This window comes from Pyxicephalus adspersus, chromosome 5, assembly GCF_032062135.1.
Source record: "Pyxicephalus adspersus chromosome 5, UCB_Pads_2.0, whole genome shotgun sequence".
In the NCBI taxonomy this organism is placed as follows: Eukaryota; Metazoa; Chordata; class Amphibia; order Anura; family Pyxicephalidae; genus Pyxicephalus; species Pyxicephalus adspersus.
Genome location: NC_092862.1, coordinates 111,721,980 through 111,744,960, shown reverse-complemented (window position 1 = coordinate 111,744,960; position 22,981 = coordinate 111,721,980).

Below are 22,981 nucleotides of genomic sequence, written 5' to 3'. Positions count from 1 at the left end.
AGCTGTGTTTCTTGGAACCAGATCAAAAATGTCAGCTTACATAATTTCTTAGTCAAAGCCCTGTTTTAAAAGTGGAATGCATATGGCAGTCCATTATTCTGGTACATCTATCCGTTTTAATGAAGCAAAAGCAAACACCAGACTGTTCATCCAGGGGACATCCAATTGCCTCATGGGATCAAGAAGGAATTTTTTTCTCCTGATGGAGTAAAACGAACCATGTTTTATAAGGGTGTTTTTTGCCTTCCTCTGGATCATCTATGCATATATGGTTCCATCTGGATTATGCAGGTTTCTTGTATGTTTATTTCCCTAGTGGTTGAACTTGATGGACTTATTTACATGGATTTACCACACAATACAGGCAAATTTCTCTGTTCATTTGAAATATAACGTGGCGTCTTGTCCTCTACTCAGCTTGCAGCCTGGGCAGTTAAAGGGCAGATGCTGTACACAGGAAAACAAAAAGCTGATATCCAGCCAGAAACTTACACTAGCTGCCATTAAAAAAAAAAAAAAAAAAAATCTAATAACTTGTTAAGACAGAGCTGCTTTAATTACTGTATTTTAGCTATGCCTGGTGTTTAGCTTTATATTCCCAAAGGGTTTTGCGATGGCAAATTCTATTCAACTGTCTGCTTGTAATATCAACTACAGACTTTAGAAAGAGGCAGCAAGCCAGTTATAGTAGCCAAAGAGAGACAATTCTAGGAAATCTTACCTACAAATGTAAATAGAAGAAAATTGTAACAACAAATGCGGGACTTTTTAGATACCAATCATACAAAACACGAGTATAAAATCAATTTATTTACACATTACATCATAAAAGCCACATATTCACTCTGTTTTGTGTTTCATAAGAAACACATTAATAATGTAATCCACACATATGGGTCTGTGGTTTTTATGTTGCAGTTGATATAGGTAATACAGAGACATGTAGACATTTTATATATCTAAAGTATACTTTTAATCCTCACTCCTCTATGCGTTTTGTCAAACACTTTCAAGGGGGTTAGCTGCCATAATCATACTGCTGCATTATGAGATCAATACGCTGTTGCTTAGGCTCCTGGTACAAACTTTAGGTGCAGACACATTAGAAAGCCTGCCCTGAGCAATGATATGCAACGGATACTGGAGCAGATACATGTAGACATGGTGTGGATGGACTCTCGCTGCACATGCATACAGCCACTTGTTTTTAGTGCAGGTATTTTCAGCAGCTTGGTCCTATTCTCAGTCCTCACCAGATGCATGCTATGTGGGTTTCCTTAGTGCAGGTGTATGTATCAGATAGGGTTACTAAATATCACAAACTTGGTGTTATTATATAGGCACCAAATTTCCTGTTTACAAGCCAAACCTCAGCTTTTTCCTTCCACACTTGTTTCGCTTCCTGTGTTATGCACAGCCCTACATTTTTTAAATTACATGAAGGTGATTGATAACTCTTTCATTTCTGTTCTTGTTTCCTTTACATCTGTATATGGTCATGCCGTTATAATGTATGCTTTCAAATTTTATTTCAAATGTTTAAAAATGCCAGCTAAATCTGATTCAGTTTTGAATGTAAAATGAAAATGTGTGTAGCTTTGGTGAAGAAGGTTCACCAATAACAAATTTTATTGTACAGAAAAATTAAAAGAAAACGAATAAATGGTAAACAAATCCCAGTAGGCCACCTATTAATATTACAAGAATTTATATAGCGCCAACATATTACGCAGCTCTTTACAAAGTCCATTGACATACCATTAACTGTCCTTCAAAGGGGCTCACAATCTACTGTCCCGACCATAGTCATATGTCATTATTGTAGTTTAAGGACAATTTTTGAGTGAAAGCCGATTAAACTTACTGCATGTTTTTTTGGGGTGTGGGAGGAAACCCATGCAGACACAGGGAGAACATACAAACTCCTTTCAGATAGCGTCCTGGTTAGGATGCGAACCTGTGACCTAGTGCTGCAATCACTGAACTTAGTGCTAATCACAAAGCCAACCATGCCACCCTCTAAATTTCATTATTTTGACCTTTTATGAAAAAAATAAATGCAATATTAGGAACACAATGTGAAAAAGATACACATACGTATAGATATTTACTTCTTCTGAAGATGTTTCTGTTCTTGGTAAATTTCCTGTCTAGTAGAAAACACAGATTTGTTGTAAAGGTTGTCTTTGCATTTGAACTCTTAGAGGAACTCCTATACAGTTGTGCTTGATGAATGAGCCATCAAATTCACAGAATGTAGGTGGTCTGAAATGATGATTGACAAGCTTTGGATTGAGTATTAATTTATGAAACATTAAAATTGGTGAGGCCTAGGGAACATCTTTGACATCTCAAAAAGAAGTTTCAGCATATGACTTGAGGAGTTATACAGCAACATACAAAGAGCTACAAAGAGCAGAGAGTTCTGTTGTACTGTAGTGTAGCTGGAGCTCTTCTAGACATGGGTCATGAATAAATAGTATATTAAAATATAATATATTAATAAAATGTGTGTGTATATATATATATATATATATATATATATATATATATGTATACACATCATATATACACTCTTCAGTCTTTGCAACATCATGTTTATGCTTTCTGCAACTGTTTCCCACCACTGTATTGCTGGTCATCCTTTCATATTTCCTTTCTTTTTTTAGCACAATTGTCTTTTTCAGTGAGTTGGTTCGTTTCATGTGACCAAAGTAAGACATCTTCTGCCAAGTTGTCTGGGCTTTTAGTGAAAGGTTTGGCTTGATTTGTGAAAGGATCCATTTGTTTGTTTTTGTTGCTGTCCACAATTTTCTTAGAATTCCAAGCCAACATGAAAGTTCAAATGCATCAATATTTTACTGTTCTGCTTCTCCATTGTCCAGCTTTTACATCAATAGAGAGTGGGAAAAAAAATACCTGAACAAAACTGATTTTCTGTTTTTGTTTTTTTTTTCCTGCTCTTCCAAGTGCCAATCTGCCAATCTTTATTACTGATTTTTTTATTTCAGTGTTTTAGTATTTTAGGTATTTCTATAACTTAATTGGTTACAATACAGGAGTAACAGGACAGTAAGGTACTGACTACATTGCAGAGCTTCAAACAGTGGAGGAGAAGATGAGCATTTTCTCCTATTTCTCTCCACCTAACCGGAAAAGATCTTATAACGTAATGACTTAAAGACACCTACCAAATATATATGAATAAGTGAACTGACCTAGGGCCTCCCTGCCAAATTGACTAGGGCCTTTTGTGCCTAGGAGGTAAAGGGCTCTTGTGTAGCGACACACATTTCATCTCCCTATATTTGCCCCTGCTCTTGATAAACAGATAATGGTAAACCAATAGACTAAAAGCACTTTGAGACAAATCATCAGCTGTGAACAAACCTATGATGGTGCTAGCACATATAAGAAAGTAAATGTAGCTGACATTATGTGGAGCAAATTAAAATAGGGCTGAAATGACTCAACATTCCTTTTAAAGTCTAAAAAATTACATTTTCTTTGCATTTGGCAGTCATCTTATTTTGTAAAACTGGCATAAAATACGAATTTTGAATCCTATGGTAAGTGGGGGGCATTTTGTGCATTGCGTGCAGAATACAATCAAGAAATGTAACAAGACTGATTGCATTTTCCAGCATTTTTTCTAGTGTTACAGTACAGAGTCCTATAATATGATTAGAATGACCCTATTCATTTCCAACATGCAAAAAGTAGGAAGTGAACACAACAAATACATTGGTTTAACAAAGCAGTAGTGGAAGGCGGAAGTAATGAAATTTGCTTAAATTCTTGCAGTGGATTTAGTTAAAGTGCAGAGGACAGTTTTTAACCTCAAAAAAATGGATTTACACTTAAAAAGGCTCTAGTTATTCTTTTAATCCTGAAACAGAAAACCCCAAGTGACAAATTGAGGTTATTAGAGTGAAGATCAGGTGTGTAAAGGTTTATAGTCTTTTTATTGGGGCCTGGTCCTGAGAGGTAATGGCATTACGAGATCTGCTTGCACAGACATTAAATATATATTCAGGCTTTCCGTGTCACATTGTGCTTTCTTTTATCATCATTATTGATGTTACCCAGAGGAAAAGGGCCACAAAGCTCTGAAAGCTGTTTTATCTTTTTTTGTAGAGTTATTCACATTGATGACATTTTGTCTCTTTTTCCTATTGAGAGAAAACTATTTTTGAGACCACTGGCAATACATTTAATTTTTTCCAATTGTCCATGTATTGTATAAAAGAACTATATGACCCAAAATCTGTTAGACCCAGAGCACTTTAAACTCAAAATTCAATTATCTTTTATCACATGGTAAATTGAAGCTCCTGTTTGGAGATTGCTCTCCTTTAAGTGACCAGATAATAGAGCTTTGTGCTCTGTTCAGGAGGGGAGCATCACTCAATTTTGCACAGAAATGATTTGCTCTTTTCCTTTAGAATCATTTGCTGCAACAAGTATTATATGGATTATGGGGTAATACTTCAAGTGAGTGATACTTCACTGCTGTCTGTATTGTGGCAAGCCATTCGAGAGGATTGTTTATATCATGTCTGTCTTTGATGTTGCACTTTCTTAATGACTCCATCCCACTCTACAGAAGGGAATGGCAGAGTTATAGACAAGCTCTCCTCCCATTTTAACGCAAAGCTTTCTTTTGCTTTGTAATGACAAATATAAAGCAGCCTATTCGGTGCATTTGTACCAAGATACTTCAGGCTAAAATAGAAAGTTGCTTATTTTTCCTGTATTCATATCTTCTAAAACATGGGGCACGGTGTGTAGTGAGGTACCACCACCTTATTGCACAAAAATGAAGCTTTCTACATGAAACAGCCTACTAAAAATTCTGTGCTTTAGCTTTTGCCATGGGAATCAGAACACTTGACTTCGTATTAAAGTGCAGCCTTACCTCTTATAGGTCTCTGAGTGTTTACTTGTATTCTCTCCCGGTCAGAGCAGAAGCATCAGGATGAGTACTAGACTGGAAGGCCTCCATAATGACTGTCTTGTTTACTGCCTGAACTCTAACATCTGAGAACAAAAACACAAATAAATGTAGTATAAAATAGTGCTGCCTGGATTACATGGAAGAAAGCTAAATACTATACTAAATACTTTTTTATTACTTTTCTAGTTGTACAGGCATATAATCCAGAATTTTTGCCAGCTATAAATCTGAATTTAGACAGAAGAGAATCTATCTTTGAAACTTTCAAACTGATACTGCCGTTTTAGAAGGAAATAATATAATACAATCAAATAACAGCATGCAGATCTTTGACAGTTAAAACCTACTTTGGTTTTCTGGAAATGTATTGAAATAAACAGGTCCGGTGGATTGCTAAAAAACCTGTTTATACACCTATCATTCTTCATACATTGGATGTCACATCTGATTGACCCTTCTACCAGCTGAATATAGAGATGGGAGGAAATAAGCTGTATCATAGAATACAAGCACATTTGCCCCCCTTCCTCCCAAAAAAAAAAAAAAACCCAAAATAAAAAAGGGTAATCTGTTCAGCACTTTCTAAGCACTATTTATATTCACTTATCAACCCAATTGTTATTGGGATTTGCCTTGGGTACTTATACTGAGAAAATATTAAAAAAAAACTCTAAAAAAAAAAAAATGTCATGTGTTTAAAATACATAATTTACTATGAGTTTTTTTCTTGCCCAGATTTGCCCAGTTTTTACTCACAAGGGAAACCTATATTGAATTCAATAGCAACAATGTGTATACCATAAAAAATCTATAAAATAAAGATATTCTTTAAAAATTTTACTGTTAAAGAGCTAAACCTTCACCCAACTCTACCTTTTTGTTACCTTTCAGAACCCTAATTCAATTTCTGTGCACTCTCTCCCTTTTCTACCCACAGCCCCCCAGTCTATCCTTTAGGGGCTCCTAACCCCAGTACCTGCACAGATTATAGCATGAGAGTCTCTTATCATCTCCTGTATTACATGCTGCCTATAAGGTGATCTCTTGTGATTCCCAGTGAACTGTGTTTAGGTGCATGTTAATGACTGATATTTTTCACTTTACAATAATGCTGTTTGGTGCAGAGATATTTCCCAGGAGTCCAGCAGAGCTTAAGCACAATGCAGAGTTAAAATTGCTTTTATTACGTAATTAAATACTGCTATTGCTGAATAAACTACAGTCTATATCAACTATTCTCAGGGTTCTGGGAAACCCCAGGGGTCCTCCAGAAATGACTGGGAGGTTCCTTGAACAGTGGCTAATTGGCCTGAAATTTGATGAGGCCTGCATAGTCCTGGGGACAAAGCCATGTAGAAGGGCTAGCAGCATGACACCAATATTATTTAACATTGTCTATAAAGGTGTTGTTCTAGCCACAACAGTAGGGGGCATTTTTTCCACTGGCCACCAATTTAAGAGGATTTTTCCCACTGACCCCCATAAATTGGTTTTGGCAAGGGTTCCATGTGATCTGATTATAATTTCAAGGGTTCCTCAGGTGTAAAAAAAAGATTGAAAAGGCTGGTTTATATATTGACTCTTGTATACTGTATAACTGAACATGACAAATTATATACATCATATATTTCAAATTCCCTTCCCAGATTTTCAGTGATGTACAGGATACACCAGGAAAATGAAAAGATTCAAATCTAAGCATTCTGTCCAAACTCTATTCAAACAAAGAACTATGATATAACACAAAAACTCAAACATTCCTAATGATTTTCCCCAAAATATTATTTTGATCCTTTTGCAAAAATATCTGGATTCTGACTCCCCAGATAATAAAATAAAGTAATTTGTGCTGCTAATGTTAGAGGAAAAATAAATATAAAATTCTTTTCCTGTATTTACAACAAGTTCCCCTTAACATATTCAAATTATGCTTTCTTTTGTTGCAACATTTATTATTTAATTTATAAAAGTTCCCTACATGCAATTTATCAACATATGCCACATCCCAACGTGAATTAAGACTTTAGTATCCCACGCAATATATATATATATATATATATATTTATATATATATATATATATATATATATATATATATACCGGGAGCAAGATACAGGAGACACAGTCACTCCGGCCGCGCTGAACAGGAGACAGGAGAAAAGGCAGAGGGGGGGGGCTATACAGGGGGGACGGGACAGCAGCTGGGGGGGATACATTTTGATACATTCGGACCATAAGACGCAGGGACTTTTTCACTTCTTGGGGGAAAAAAGTGCGTCTTATGGTCCGAAAAATACGGTATTTGATGTGACCAAAAAAAATCAATCTTTTAATAAAAACAGCATGTAAACAAACATGCATGTTCTCTTTAGCATGCCACTAACAGAGACATACTATCCTCAACGCGTTTCGTGGAATGCGTTCACTTCTTCAGGAAGAGAGAACACAATTGAACCATGAAACCAACGTTTCCTTAATTGGACAGCTGGGAGGCAGAAAGGGCAGGCACAGATAATATGACAGTTAAACCCATAGTTGCAGATCCACCTTATTTCCACATTTGCCACAATTGCAGTTGACGGTTGGAAATATGGACATCATGGTGTGTGGGCGTTGGTTACTTTTTGTATTTTGGAGTGGAAAGTGATTTTGGATTTAACAAAGTGAAAAAGGCGCTGTACAACTAAGGTGATTTTGGATGTGCATGATAACCTGCATGGAAATAAGCTGGATCTGCAGTTTAACTATGGGTTCACCTCTCATATTATCTGTACCTGCCTATAAATATTGCTTGGAATTCTTTTGTTGGAAGTTTTAACTGGCTGCTAGAGTCCATGATTTGCACTTTGTATTCTAATCACAGGTAGAGAAAAAATGGAATCCGATGGCATCATTGCCCACTTCATTGGCCATAACTGACACCACTCTCAACAATTCCTAGTGATTTGTTTTTTTATTTAAACTATTTATTTAAAAAAAAATCCAACTTGGAATACCCAAATCTGGTTGGATTTCTTAACTGATCTGACCAGATTTATTGAACCTTTATATACATGTCTGGCTGGAGGCCACACTTTACACTTTGTACTTAATCAGTACAGGTAGAGAAAGGAAGGGACCTAATGTTATCACTGCCCACTTCATACATTTGGAATATGAAGTAGGGTATGTGTTAAAAGAAAAAATGTTTGTTTCCAAGGGGACTTTGGGAGTGGTATAATCAGAAACATACCTGTCTTCAATGGTCAAGTGGCTGGAAAGGTGAGTATTTACTGTCATCTCCACAGGTATACCTTATTGTGAATGTTTAGTACTGGATCAGGGTTGCTCTAATCATCAGAATTTACAAGGTGATGGGGACAGTGTCTGTCTGTGTCCACCAAAAAACTAACAGAAAGCTTGAAGTGAGTGATGGGATTCTTTAGTTTGTTGGACATTAAAGGGAACCTCCCAGGATAAAACTATTAAAGCTGTCACAGCTGACATAACGGGCCGGATCAGGCCCGAGGAGAGGGGGGTGCAGATGGTACATCGCTCCAGGGCCTATGAAGCCCAAGAGGGCCCATGAAGCCCAATGCTTCCCACAATTTTTATTATGACATAATATGGTGCATTCAAGATTCAACAAACAAAAACTTGTGAAGTGACTATGATCAAGTATTCTCAGGTGTTCATTCCTAGCTTCAAATGTATTACTCTGATTATTCCTTGCTTTCTCGCTGAATCCCGGGAAGAAGAAGAAAACGGGACAAGAGCCACACTGATTCGTCATGGACTCCTTTACAGGACAGCGAAAGTAAAAATAATTCCCTTTAAATGCTGTAATTGTGGGACCCACTGACATTGCGTACTTTTTTTGTCTACGTTATTGAGAGATTCGAGACTATAAACGGCTTGACAGTTAGTGGACTTTATTATTACATTTATACCTATACATACCTATTTAAATGTATTATTGTAATCTACGATTGTTTGCCTTCCTTCATTGCTAAGTGCCTCATTGAGCTGAAACAAGCATGCAACCAATGAAGCTAGAATCCACAACTCGTAACATTGTTTTGGGCCTGTGTTTTACCAAGCAGTGATGCAAGCAAAATAAAGGTGACCAGGAAACTTGCACCTTTGCAAAGGATCACCAATGGCTGCAATATTTTTCTCTGGCTTGTTCCCTTTAAGATATTACCTTTCTCCTTCTGACAAGTAACAAAAAATAAACCAGGATCACATTGAATGTCAGATTCATACAGCAGGGCATCTATCAGCATACTAAGTACTTTGGCTTTCTTCTACAAATATCAGGAATGCAAATATTGACATAAAGGGTAATTCTAAATATAACAGGAGGGTGAAGCTTTTTACAGGGAGTCTGCATGATGTATGAGTATTGCAGCATTGGCTGGTAAAAGCAGATGTATTATAAAAACTATAAAGTATAGGTTATAATATATTTATGATATCAATAATAATTATAATTTTAATGACAATCGACATGTTGTCACAGCAACAGCATTTTTTAACCACACAGAAAATGAAGAAAACAGGTAAATAGACGGAGGTATATTTTTTTTAAGTAAGATAGGTGAATGCCAGAACCTCTGTCTGCTTTTAATTGTCCTGTCCCCACAGTTTTGGCTTTAGATACAGTTTAATATTTTATCTACGTTTTTAAGCTTAGCTCCAGACCAATGGATAAATGGTTGAAATACAAATATGGTAGCCATTTTCATCTTTCATAGCAGTCATGTGATCCAATATACCAGTCGTTTGATCTCCTGCAGACAAAAACTGCAGGTAAAGTGGACCTAAACTCAAAGTTTTACTTTAGATACTTTACTTTACATTTTATATAAAAGTAAAAATATTTTTTTTCTTTTTTACTGCAACACTGGTGAAACCCCTCATCCCATGAAGCTCCTGGGCATACGCAAAAGGGGTATTTTCGTACACTAAGGGGCAAAATATGCCGATATCGGGCATTAACAGTGAGACCGGCACTCTTTTTTCTCCTTTACAGCAGGCTATGTTCTGGTGATGTAGCCAGGAGAAGATGGCTGCAGATGGCAGCGCCTGGCAATTTCTCCATGCTGGAACAAAGAAGAATTCCAGGATGGCGCGGGACCCCATAAAGAAAAGCTCCAGTGCGATCAAGGGATTTGCGAAATTAAGCAAAAGTTTTCAGTTTAGTTCCACTTTAACCCCTCTAGCGGTATTCTTGAGTGTGACTCAGGGTGGATGTACCATGCAAAAAGCAGTAATCCTGACACACTCGGGGTCGCTAAAAACAAAAAATAAACACCATGTTCAGTTGTCGTCCCCCGGCGTCCTGCTGGTCCCTGCAACTCCTCCTGCAACATCTTCTTTCTTCAATCTTCAGCCGGCGACTGCAGAGACGATCCCACAAGTTTCCCAGTGACGCCGGTGCGGTCGGGAGGAGCGGCGGGAAATTCAAATAATTTTGTATTGGATTCAATACAAAATAGCCGTATTGAGTCCAATACAAAAAAATCTTCATATTATATAATTATATATATATATTATACGTGCTACTGTACAGTTAAATTACATGTTTAATTTTTTTTTTTTTAAAGTTTATTATTAAATGTAATAAATATTAGACACCTTTCTGTGAGTTATGCCTAAGAAATATAGGCCTACAATGTAAAATAAATTTCCATGCAAAAAAATGTAACGCTTTTTGCATGGAAATAAGGACAGAATTAGAACGCTAGGGGGGTTAAGTAATACAACCAGGTCAAGGAACCACCCCATCATGTTTTAGAACAAGTTAAAGCCCAACAGCACACAGATATGTCTATACGTCCTTCCCTCCTATAAGCATGCTCACAATGTTAGATTGACATCAGTGTGCAAAGCCCTTTTTTTTAAAGATAAGTAAGATGCTCTTTTTATTTTATATTACATGCTGAAATTTTGAATAACTACACAGCTGGGTGTTTTTAGCTTTTTTTAGCTGTCTGAAATCCAGACTTTATGTTGTGAAAGCTTTTTTAAGAAAAGGGATTGTTTTATTCTCCTCCAATATAGTATTTTACTCATTCTAAACATAGCCAATCTCCATTCCTGACAAAGACACAAAAGTGAGTATTCTGAGGTAATCACTATGAAAAGCTGCAATCTATAAGAAACATGAGTGAGACGTAATAGGAACATCCTCTACATATGTTACTGAGTGTATTGACTGATTTTTCCCTGTCATTTATATTAGTAATAGCTGACGTATAATTTCTTCATGGCTCTGTGTTACAGCACCTATTCTACAAGTCCCTCTTTTTTTTTCTCCATAGTCACTGTATATGTTCTAACTGTATAGATACATAAATGTCCATATTTCTTCATATAAAAGTTAACTACTTAAAACCTAACTGTGAGCAAAATTCACCGTTTGCCCATCATTCCCTTTTTTCTCCACTGTAACTCACCCCACAAGATCAAACCTTGTTGAGGAACATAAACATACCAAGTTCCTATTAGTAGTGAGCGAGCAAGATTTGTAAGTTCGATCTCGCGGCGAATCGGGCTATTCTCGCTTACCGAACATTTAAGCGAGAACGGCTTGTGATTCGCCATGAGGTTGAGTTCCCGCCGAACAAACGAGGGAAAAAGAAGGGGGTGGGAACAGCAACTATTTCCGTCGGGAATGGCGCGGCTGGGTGCGAATCATTTGCTACCAGGATACACAGCAGGGCCCAGCAGCCCAATCAGGAGAGATCTGAGCAGAAGCATATATACAGGGAAGGAGGGAGGGGTTAGTCACTCCATCTTGTGTTCTGGGTGAAGGATAAAAGCAGGGAGAGATGTGGATTGTGACAGGGACAGGTTAGGAGTCTTCTGTATATCTGTAAATATACAGATATTGCAGTTTTTGATGCTACTTGTTCCTATTTACCAAAGAGGCCAGTTTGCTACAGAAAAATTTCTGTCCTACTCTAAAAAAAAATCCAGATATTTCAGTGTTTGATACCTCTTGCTATTCACCAAAGAAGACCGTTCAGTATAAAAAAAAATGTCTGTCCTACTATATAAAAAATACAGATATTTCAGTGTTTGATAACTCTTGCTATTTACCAAAGAAGACCGTTTGGTAAAAAAAATGTTTGTTCTACTATAAAAAATACAAATTTTCAGTGTTTGACACCTTGCTCTTTACCAGAAGAAGACGACCTTTTGTTAAAAAAAGAAAAAATTGTTCTACTATATAAAAAATACAGATATTTCAGTGTTTGATACCTGTTCCTATTTACCAAAGAAACTGTTTGGTACATGTGCATTTTTGCCCGAATAAGTAAAAGATGAGCGGTAGACGCAGGGGAAGGTGTGGCGTTGGGTGACCTGCCGTATCTGGCAGAGGACATACTCCCCAGGAGTCCTCCACTGTAGGACAGCAGCAGCAGCAAACTGTTGGAGGCAGCAGCACAAGTGGTCAAACAGGTCTTAGATGTGTGCGGAGCACCAGTATGCTGGTAGATGTATTGAGAGGGCGGAATACAATCATATGGCCACATCATGTGGAGAATATTGTGGACTGGGTTTCAGGGGCCTCAAGTGCAGCAGGCTGTTCTTCTGCAGCAGTAGCAGCAACCAGCACAGGCGTGACAGGAGCAAAGACAGGAGTTAGCGTGGCTAATGTGCCTGTACCTCCCAAAGACTCTCCCTTCTTGTTTGACGAACAGCCTGAGGATCTGATGCGAATTTCAGAGCAAGAGGCAGACTTTGAGACCCTTGGAGAATGTGGTTAGCACTTGCTGGGCAAGGGTTCTGGATCATTGGCTGCATTTGCAGATGTTGGCTTAGATGAATATGAGGATGATGATGACAGTGATGTCACCTGGGAACCAGTGGTGCATGTAAGGGCTAGCAGCAGTTCCGAAACAGACGTAGAGGAAAGGCAGCAGCAGCAGGAGACTGGGGATGGAAGGGGCCACCAATCTGCCTCATGTGAGTCCCAAAGAAGAGACAGAGCAGCAGGCACAAGCAGGGGAACAGTCAAAGACGATGTGACCGTGGGGGAGGTGGGACTGGAGCAGACGCAGCACACCCAGCAGACGCAGAGGCAGGCAAAGAGAAAAAGCAGCAGACTGGTTGCACGCACCTCTCCAGTGTGATCCTTTTTCACGTTGATAGATGATGACGAATGCATAGCAATCTGCATCCTGTGCCACAGGCACATCAGCAGAGGACATGCTGGATGACATTTGGGTACAACATCCCTGCTTTCCCACATGGGAAAGAACCACAAACCAAAGTGGGAGCAGTACTTGCGTTCTCTTGAAGGAGGTGCAACCACGTCATCCTCTCTTCTTCCACCTACATTGACTCCTTTTCCACCTCAAACTGTCATTGCTACTACATCTAAGGAGGTTGGTGCCAGCCAGACTTCTAGCAGCAATGAAGTATCAGCTTCTGCCCACAGGTTTTGTGCTGTCGGATCATCAGGCGCCAGGTTTGTCGCTGCAAGTTGGGTACTCCAGTGACCCCTTCAGCTCCCCTAGCTCCCAGTGCCTTCAGCCCACTCTACCAGAGTTCTGCGCAAGGCATCAGGCGATGGGCCCAACTAACAAAAAAGTAATTGAGCTCAATTCGTGTCTAGCCAAACTATTGGCCTTGAGGCTACTGCTGTACAGCGTTGTGGTCTCTGCTCCCTACTGTGACCCGATGACCTGTGCTGAGCCGCAGTGAAAGATACCAAGCAGGCATTACTTCTCCCGCACAGCTGTACCCAGTTTACATGCGCATGTAATGGGTAACCTCCCCCGGGCATTGCCATTCTTGGTGTCCAGCCAAACCCACATCACCATGGACAGCTGGACAACTAGGCATGGAGTGGGTGTAGTGTTACCTGTCCTTCACTGCTCACTGGGTGGCCTTGCATAGCTCAGTGGGCAGTAGTCTGCAAGAGGCACTGCAGCACCTGGAACCCCCGTTGAGGGGTGTGGTGGGAAAGCATGGGCCACCCCAGTCCTCTCCTTCCTCCTTCTTCATTCCTTCTACCGCCAACCCCTCTCTTTTCGACATTCCTCCTGAAAGGCCAGGACACTGTGGTTAAGTGGGCACGCCACTACAACTCCCTCAAGCACACGCGTTGCCAGGCAGTGCTGAAACTGGTGTCCTTGGGGGAGAAAAGTCACACCGCCAGAGAACTCTTGTCCACTTTGCACTGAGAGGTTGAGGCTTGGCTGACGCCCTCCCGGCTCACAACAGGCAACGTAGTGTGCGACAACAGGGCCAACCTTGTGGCTGCGCTGCGTATGTACTGCACATGCATACCACATGCCCTGCTTTGCGCACCTACTGAACCTGGTAGTGCAGAAGTTCCTCCACACGTACCCAGGACTGCAGGACTTACTGAGACTGGCTCTGAAATAGGGGAGGAGCATGAGGGTGACTTTACACTCCATAGCGCACAGCCAGCATCAGGAGGAGCAAGAAGGGACACTGGTCAGCATTAGGATTTTCAAGAGCAGGAGGAAGATGATTATGTCTCAGATGATTATCCGTCTCAGGGTCCACCGCCTCCTCCTCCCCCTGCTGCTGCCGCATGTCAGTACACTATTCATTAAAATTGTACACTTCTGGGTGGCATTGACAATGCACTACACCCAGTTCTAGATGCCAGTTACCAATGCAGTCCATGTTCCGTCTCAGGGCCCCCCGCCTCTTCCTCCTCCTCCTGTTGCTGCTGCCACCTGTCAGTACTCCATTCACTAAAATTGTTCACTTCTGTCTGGCATTGACGATGCACTATACCCATCTCTAGATGCGAGTTATCAATGAGGTCCCTGCTCCTTCTTGGGGCCCACCGCCTCCTCCTCCTGCTGTTGCTGCTGCTGCCTGTTAGTACTCCATTCACTAAAATTGTATCACACACTTCTGGGTGGGTTGCATTGTCAATGCACTACACCCAGCTCTAGATGCCAGTTACCCGTCCCCGCTCCTGGCCCACCGTCTCCTCCTGCTGTTGCTGCTGCCAGTTCTCCATTCCCTAAAATTGTGTTCTGGATGGGTAGCATTTTCAATGCACTACACCCAGCTCTAGATGCCAGTTACCAATGCAGTCTATGTTCCGTCTCAGGGCCCCCCACCTCTTCCTCCTCCTCATGTTGCTGCTGCCACCTGTCAGTACTCCATTCACTAAAATTGTTCACTTCTGTCTGGCATTGACGATGCACTACACCCATCTCTAGATGCCAGTTATCAATGCCATCCCTGCTCCTTCTTGGGGCCCACTGCCTCCTCCTCCTGCTGTTGCTGCTGCCGCATGTTAGTACTCCATTCACTAAAATTGTATCACACACTTCTGGGTGGGTGGCATTGTCAATGCACTATACCCAGCTCTAGATGCCAGTTACCCGTCCCCGCTCCTGGCCCACCGTCTCCTCCCGCTGTTGCTGCTGCCAGTTCTCCATTCCCTAAAATTGTGTGCTGGGTGGGTGGCATTGTCAATGCACTACACCCAGCTCTAGATGCCAGTTACCAGTGTGGTCCATGCTCCGTCTCAGGGCCCACCACCTTCTTCTTCTGCTCCTGCTGCCGCCTGTCAGTACTCCATTTACTAAAATTGTACACTTTTGGGTGGCATTGACGGTGCACTACACCCAGTTCTAGATGCCAGTTACCAATGCAGTCCCCGCTCCCTCTCAGGGCCCACCACTTCTTCCCCCTCCTCCTCTTGCTGCTGCCACCTGTCAGTACTCCATTCACTAAAATTGTATTACAGACTTCTGGGTGGGTGGCATTGTCAATGCACTATACCCAGCTCTAGATGCCAGGTACCAATGTGGTCCCCGCTCCTTCTCAGCGCCCACCGCCTCCTCTTACTGCTAATGCTGCTGCTGCCAGTCAGTACTCTATTCACTAAAATTGTACACTTCTGGGTGGCAATAATGATGCACTACACCCAGCTCTAGATGTCAGTTACCAATGCAGTTTACACTCCATCTCAGGACCCACCGCCTCCTCCTGCTGCTGCTACCGCCTGTCAGCACTCCGTTCTCAAAAGTTGTATTACACACTTCTGGGTGGCATTGACGATGCACTACACCCAGTTCTCCATGACACTTACCAATGCGGTCTTCCTGGTGATAGGTGACCAGAGGCCACACACTGTTACTGCTGACCCACGCTCCCATGTTGTCCCCTTTTGTAGTTTGTGTTGTCCTTTAATATTCAGCCATCTTGATTGACCAGTCCGGTATGACATGACTCCAATGCAGGCATGCAGAAGCCCATTCAGTCTTTGGGAGTTTTGGAAGAAGGTAGCAATCCGAAAGGTAAGTAAGTTTTATTACAGAAACAATATCGCCTGATCCTTTCTGAAATAAAGACCTTCCTGATCACAAAGCTTCCGTGGAACTTTAGTTCTACTTAAATTTTAGGGGGTGCAGAGGGGGGGATGCCAGAAGTGGAGAGGATATACTTTCATTAGTGAAGGTGTGTGATCCAGCAACCCTGGAATGGATTTCTTCAAAGTCATTTGCTATTTGCTAGCAAATGTTTTGAATCCTGGACCAGATACATTTCAGATTTGCTGGATCACTTGGAGAGCGTTAATAAATCAGGCCCATTTTGTTTTACCCTTTTTGAACACTTTCAAAAAATGATCTAGGGATAATTGCTTTTTACAGGTGGGTTTTACTACCACCACTGCATCTATAATATGCCAATCACCATCTTCAGCATCAGTGGTGTTTATTTCACTTCTGTAGTGATTTGCATCGTAAAATACATATATATAATATAAAAATCTGCAAAAAAGAATAATATTCTTTTCTGAAAAGTTGACCAAGCAGCTGTACCTTCTATAGACTTACCCAAGTTTGTGTATGAATGAACTATTTGTCTGTTCTGTCATACTAACAAGTCTAATCCTTTACAATATCCTAAAATCCTATGGAAAAACCACCCATTATAAACCCAACCTAAATACAAGAATGATTTCACTTTTCTTCTAAATCACACCATGATCATATAACATTTGTTTTAAAAAAAGAAACTAAAGAAATTAGAAAAACCTCAGAACATATTTAAAACATTAAAACAATAACATTAGGACGACATTATTTTTGGAGTTTGTTTAAAAAGAAAAAATGTGGAATAAGTGAGATGTGTTTATCTTAGGAGTCCTACAGCCAGTTATAAGCCTGAATAAAAGAGCTGAATTACATATAATGTCTCTGCACCAAGGAAAAAAAAACTAATTTGCAATTGGAAGCTGCCACATTAATATTATTTTTGGCACTGCAGGGAAGGGGGAAGGTAACACGTACCATGTGTTCTCTTCAAACTTCTGTAATCACTGACCTTTTGAAGATAACTAGAGAAAATTTCAGTAGGTATTTTGACGGCGCACAGAGGAGACTGTTTTTGTTCTTCCAAAGACTGGGTTTTTTAAATTCAATGGTGTTGCTATCATGGGGTGTAGAAGAATGGAAAAATGACCTGTAAGTACATAAGATACTCTGTAGGGGACATTCAGTAAAGATAATAGTGGAAAAAAAAACATTAGGTCCTGAAAATACAGCTTTGGTATTAATAATGTGTTAGGGTTGGGAAAATTTTTATTTTTGTAAGGGGCAAATGGAATAAATTGAATATAGTAATGTAATTGGTCCAGACTTGATGGAAAAAGTTGTAAGATACAAAAATGAGTCCACTCAAATATGGCTGCCAACATTACATTTGTTGGATGTTTTATTAGGTAAGACATTTGGATTGTACGGAGCTATCCCACATACATAGTCTCCTTTTCAAACTTCAGGGATGCACAGCAAGCAGAGGTTCTGCTAAAGACTCAGCATGAGGCCAGCACTCCATGGAAGATGCGGCTCTTCATTTCTAGCAGATACAAATCCTGAGCTTCTTTCTCCGTGATTGTTGTAGTGTAGTTGTATGTTGTTTCCAATGCTGACCTTTCTATGTACTTATTTCCAGGATGTCCCAGGCTTAATATTGACCTAAATGGGAGCCAATGCCTTGTGTTTAGCATGGCCAGATCAATGCAGACACAGATTATAAAGCAAATTTGCATTACCAAAAATACGGAGGCTGCTTTCATAATGATCCATTAACCTCAGCCACTCATCCAGAATAGGCTTGTAAATAAGATGCCCTGGTTCACTTTACCTAGCTTGGTCTGCATTTGTTCTAGTCTAGAAACTCATGGATGATGCATCAAACCTGGAATGGATCTGGTCCAGGATTTGGCAAATGATTTTTAATAACCCTGTTTCAGGTTTGCTGGATTACTGGTTCACCCATGATAGTCTATTTTCCCCAGTCTTGGAGAGCTTTAATACATTAGGCCCAAAGTGTTACTGGCAGGATCCCAGGGAAAAATAAAGGCCTGAATGATGAAAACTAATGCAGAATTTAAAAAAACTGGAAGATGCCTTGAACAAGAAGCTTAGATGACATACAGTAAGCTCATATGTCTGGCCCAATCTACAAATATATGCAAAGATTAACAACTATAAAAAGAAACAGTGTTACCTCACATTAATTCAGTGATTAACATTAAACTAAACACATTAAGATATGCAAAAGAATTGATGTGTACTTTATATATAAACTCATTTTGAGAGTTGAAGCATTCTAAAGAAGAAGTGAATGACATAAATGTAGAAATACTTGCTGTAGAAGAAAAATGTTATTTTTTATTTTCATTCTTATCTTACTGCATCTAGCACACATTGGTAAATAAACTTGAGGTTGGATCAGTGACATTCCTTTTTACATGCCAGCCGTGTCCTGGCCAATTTTTCCGATGCATGTTAGGGTTAGTTGGAAAAGGAGAAGAAGGGCGCTATGTGGTGGCTGAGGGTTGTGATGAAAGATTTGCAATGTTTATTGCCATTAGCTACGGATGATATACTGTATAGATGGACAAAAGTTTTGGGCAAGTATGAAAAAAAGTGAGGATGCTTATGTTTATATAACACAACCTACTATGCCCAAAGTCATGCTATTCCCTTGGAGGAACTCACAATCTAATGTCAATTACTGTAAAACATAACACTGTACATGAGAGAAAGATATCAGAACTCACAATTCAATAATGTGAGCCTGTGTTTCCCAAATCAGTGTGCAGAAAATATGCACAAGAAAAAGGATCTTTGCTTGTAAATGGTTTGTTAAAATGCACACAGCTTCACCCTTTTTTACCAAGCACAGATAATAGTCACTTTAATAAATGAACAGTATTTCTTTAAAAAAAACAACCCTAATGTATATTAAGTAGCTTGAAGGTGGTGGGATAAAAAACACATGTAGCATGTTCTGCTCCTCCAGCAGTTGCTGCCCCCTTTAAATATGCCTGTAAGTAAGTCATGGCTGTCAAAACAACAGCAGGGGTCTGAAGTGTACAGCAATTAAATTCACTGCAGAGCTTTGGTTCAGTGTTTATAAACACTGTCTATAGATCAGAGGTGACCCTCGATCTGCATAAATTATTATATTTGTATTATTATTATTTGTATAAATTAATAAAAACAATGTCACTGTCCATAAGTAGGATAAAGAACAACAAATTATTTGTATGCTTTAAAAATGTTGACATTCCCCTTTTATAAATAAACTCTTGGTGTATGCTCATCTATACTGAGCTGTGGAAATGGTTGGATTGGGAGTATTAGGGGTGGTTTGTTAAGTTGTTTTTGTTCGCTGATGGATTTTCTATCCTTTTATCATTCTTTAGTTATCTTTTCAATAAAGTTTGTCAACCTGACTGACATTTCTATATAATATATAAATGTTTGGTATTTTTTCTCTTAAATCCTTTGAGAATAGGAAACAAAACCAAGTTATATTGTTTTTCTACTTTATTTTTGGATGTATCTAATAGCAGTTTGATAACAGATAAAGCTGACACATCCTGCAAAAGTCTTTTCCTGAAGACAATTTAAATTTCCTGTGTACATAGTATACTATTGGAAAGGAAAGCACAGAATTCCAATAATACCCGAGTACAATAAAAGGCAATGATAGTAATATAAAATGTAATTATATCCTGTTCCTAATTGGCTGCCAGTTTACTGTGCTATATCATGACTTAAAATTTGAGTCTAAAATTAAGTTATTGATATCAGTCTTAGCAAAAGCCTATTATTAACCTAATAAGGTGTATCTAAATTCACAAATAAAAACAAATATATTACAGCTAACCAAACTTAAATTGAGGTGGGTGTACTGATTATTTTATTTGATCATTTTTTTTTAATTTTTACCAAATGATACTGCTAGTAACTGTCCTAGAGAGACATCAAAGCTAATTCACTGTCCTGTCTTGGAGGTCAATGTTGGAGAGCACCATAGGATAAGGCTACAGAACACCTATCCTCACATTTTCTACCTGACATAAATGAAGGTGTTTTGCAAATCCTGCAATATTTCATAATTCAGATAATTGCTTGAGATAAGACTGCAGGATGCAAGGGACAAGCACTGGAACTCTAACCATAGGTGTCAGGGGAAGGCTTTTTGACCTGTCAAAGAGATATATAACACAATAGGACAAAGATAAACACACAATCACACAACTAAATTATGCAAAATGTGACATATGCATAATGCTCCATCCATAGTACTAATATGAAGAGATTCAGTTTATTGTAGTATACTTCTCCAGGTCTTTGTACACCTTTTATCTGATGGTTATTCAACCCCTCTGGCATTCTGAGTGATGAACCTATAGCCACCAGTATCTTGCAGAGTACTTACTTAAACAGGAGCTGACTCTCCGCACAGTCCGTTCCCAGCTTCTTAACACATTTGTTGTTAAAACCAGATTGTTGTGAGCTGGAACTTTACACAGTACCAATGGGTGGAGGTATATCAATTCCCTTGATGGTGCTCAGTTTGAAAGGCAGGAAATCAGGGAATTCAAGACACTGTTAAGCTGCAACCCTGGATCATGGTTGGACCCATGGGGACCTCTTGCTGAACCCAGGCTTCCATTGATCTCTAGTTTATAAAACCCTATACTAGACAAATTAAATTTAAACACAGCAATCAAGCTAATGTACTTTTTTATTATTATTTTATCAATACCTGATGTGTTTTAAGTACATTGCTATATTTGAAGGAGATATCAGACTTAAATGTTTGCGCTTTACAATTTGTGAATTAACCCCTCAATGGCCCTCCACAGTCTGATGAGAGGCTGTATCACCATGTGCCACAAGGGTAATATTTGAGGGAACAAAAAGAAAACATTGCATGTTGTACTTGTCCTAGGGATTTATGTTGCAATTATTTTTACCCCCTGTGCCATGCAGGTATTGAAGATTAGCTGTTGGCAGTGGTCATTTGATACCTTTTAAGAACTTTTAGAAAAACCATAAATAAAGACTACTATACATTTTTTTTGCCCTTATAATAATATTATATATATCTAAATAAATACAATCATACCCTTTTCAGCTATGGTTCATGGTTTTATCTGTTTCCTAGACTTGTTACGGTCATTTAATATAGATATAACCATGTAGGCAGCCAGACATTTAATGCAGCTGATTGTATACATACCCTGAGGAGGTTATTACAGCTGTTTCATGTAGTTTATCAAGAACCATCAATTAATTCAAGAAGAACTGGTAGGGAGTAGACAAAGTACAGTTTGAGGTTAAACAAAGTTCTATGTGAGTGATGTGTTATTATCATAAACAAAGTGTAATCTAGTAATAATACATTGGTGACTAAGGAATGCAATAAAACACATTCCATGATAAGAAATCCTCAGAGAGTATGGTTATTTTTTATATTTCTTTCATCGCAGATACAGTGTTCACACCTACTATGCAATATACATACAGACACCAGGCTAAAATATGAGGTATTAACAAGAATTACTGCAGCCCTTTGACATTTTTTACAATATATATATATATATATATATATATATATATACTTACATACAGTATAAATAATTGAATGACAGGTCAGGGCTTACTACCACAAGTTAAGGCCTAACATTTAGTTTAGGACAGAGATTCAACTACTGCCCAGCTACATGGAATCTTATCTGAGCGTGAGGAAATATTAACGAATATTACTGTTTTTTTAACCTGTATTTATCTAGAGCAGACATATTATGCATCAGTCTATAGTCATGTCACTAACTGTCCCTCAAAGGGGCTCACAATCTAATGTCCCTACCATATTTCAAATTACTTTAACACAATCTAAAGACAAATTTGAGGGGAACCAATCAACTTACCAATCAATATACAGGTAAGACACCCGGGGATAAGGTTTGGGACTGTAGGTTTGTTCCTAAATTTAACTTGTATGTAAGTCAGAACAGGTACATTATTTTATTAAATGCAATTAGGACAGATGTTTGTCTGTATAACTAGGAAGCATTGTGTCAGTTACTGTATAAAATCCTCAATGTTAATCATAAACAAAGCAAAAAAATAACTTTATGGAGCCTAGACATCATTAACTGGAGCAAGCTGTTGTTTGATATGCAAAAGGAAACATTGCAGATTTTGTCCTGGTCATTAAAGAGTTACAAGATGTTGCAAAAAAGCTCAGCTGTGTTTAGCAAAAGATTTCTTCTGCAAGTCATGTGAACTGCCCCCTCCCCCCATCAAGCCTCTGTCTTGCACACCAACAAGCAGGGAAGGCCGTTCGTATCCAACAGTCATCCGTATGTCGGATGTCCTTAACTCTGGGACTACCTGTTCACACCTTTCCTAATGAACAGGTTCAGTTAAATTATAATGTTTTCTAGAGATATTAGGATCTGTCTTTTATGATCTTCTTTAGTCTCATGTTAGCATAGTAAAGATGCCAATTTGCATTCATGGGCACAAGGTCTAACACAACGCCACCCTATTTCTGGAAATAATACCATGATGCAACTAAGAACAATGCACTAGGATAAGAATAGTGACACCTCCAGGATCTCACTACTTCTACACAGAATCTGGAAACGTGCCTAACAGCACAGCAAGTTTTAATTCTCTGAGATCATTACAAGCTCAAAGGGAGTGCTGTTTAAACAGA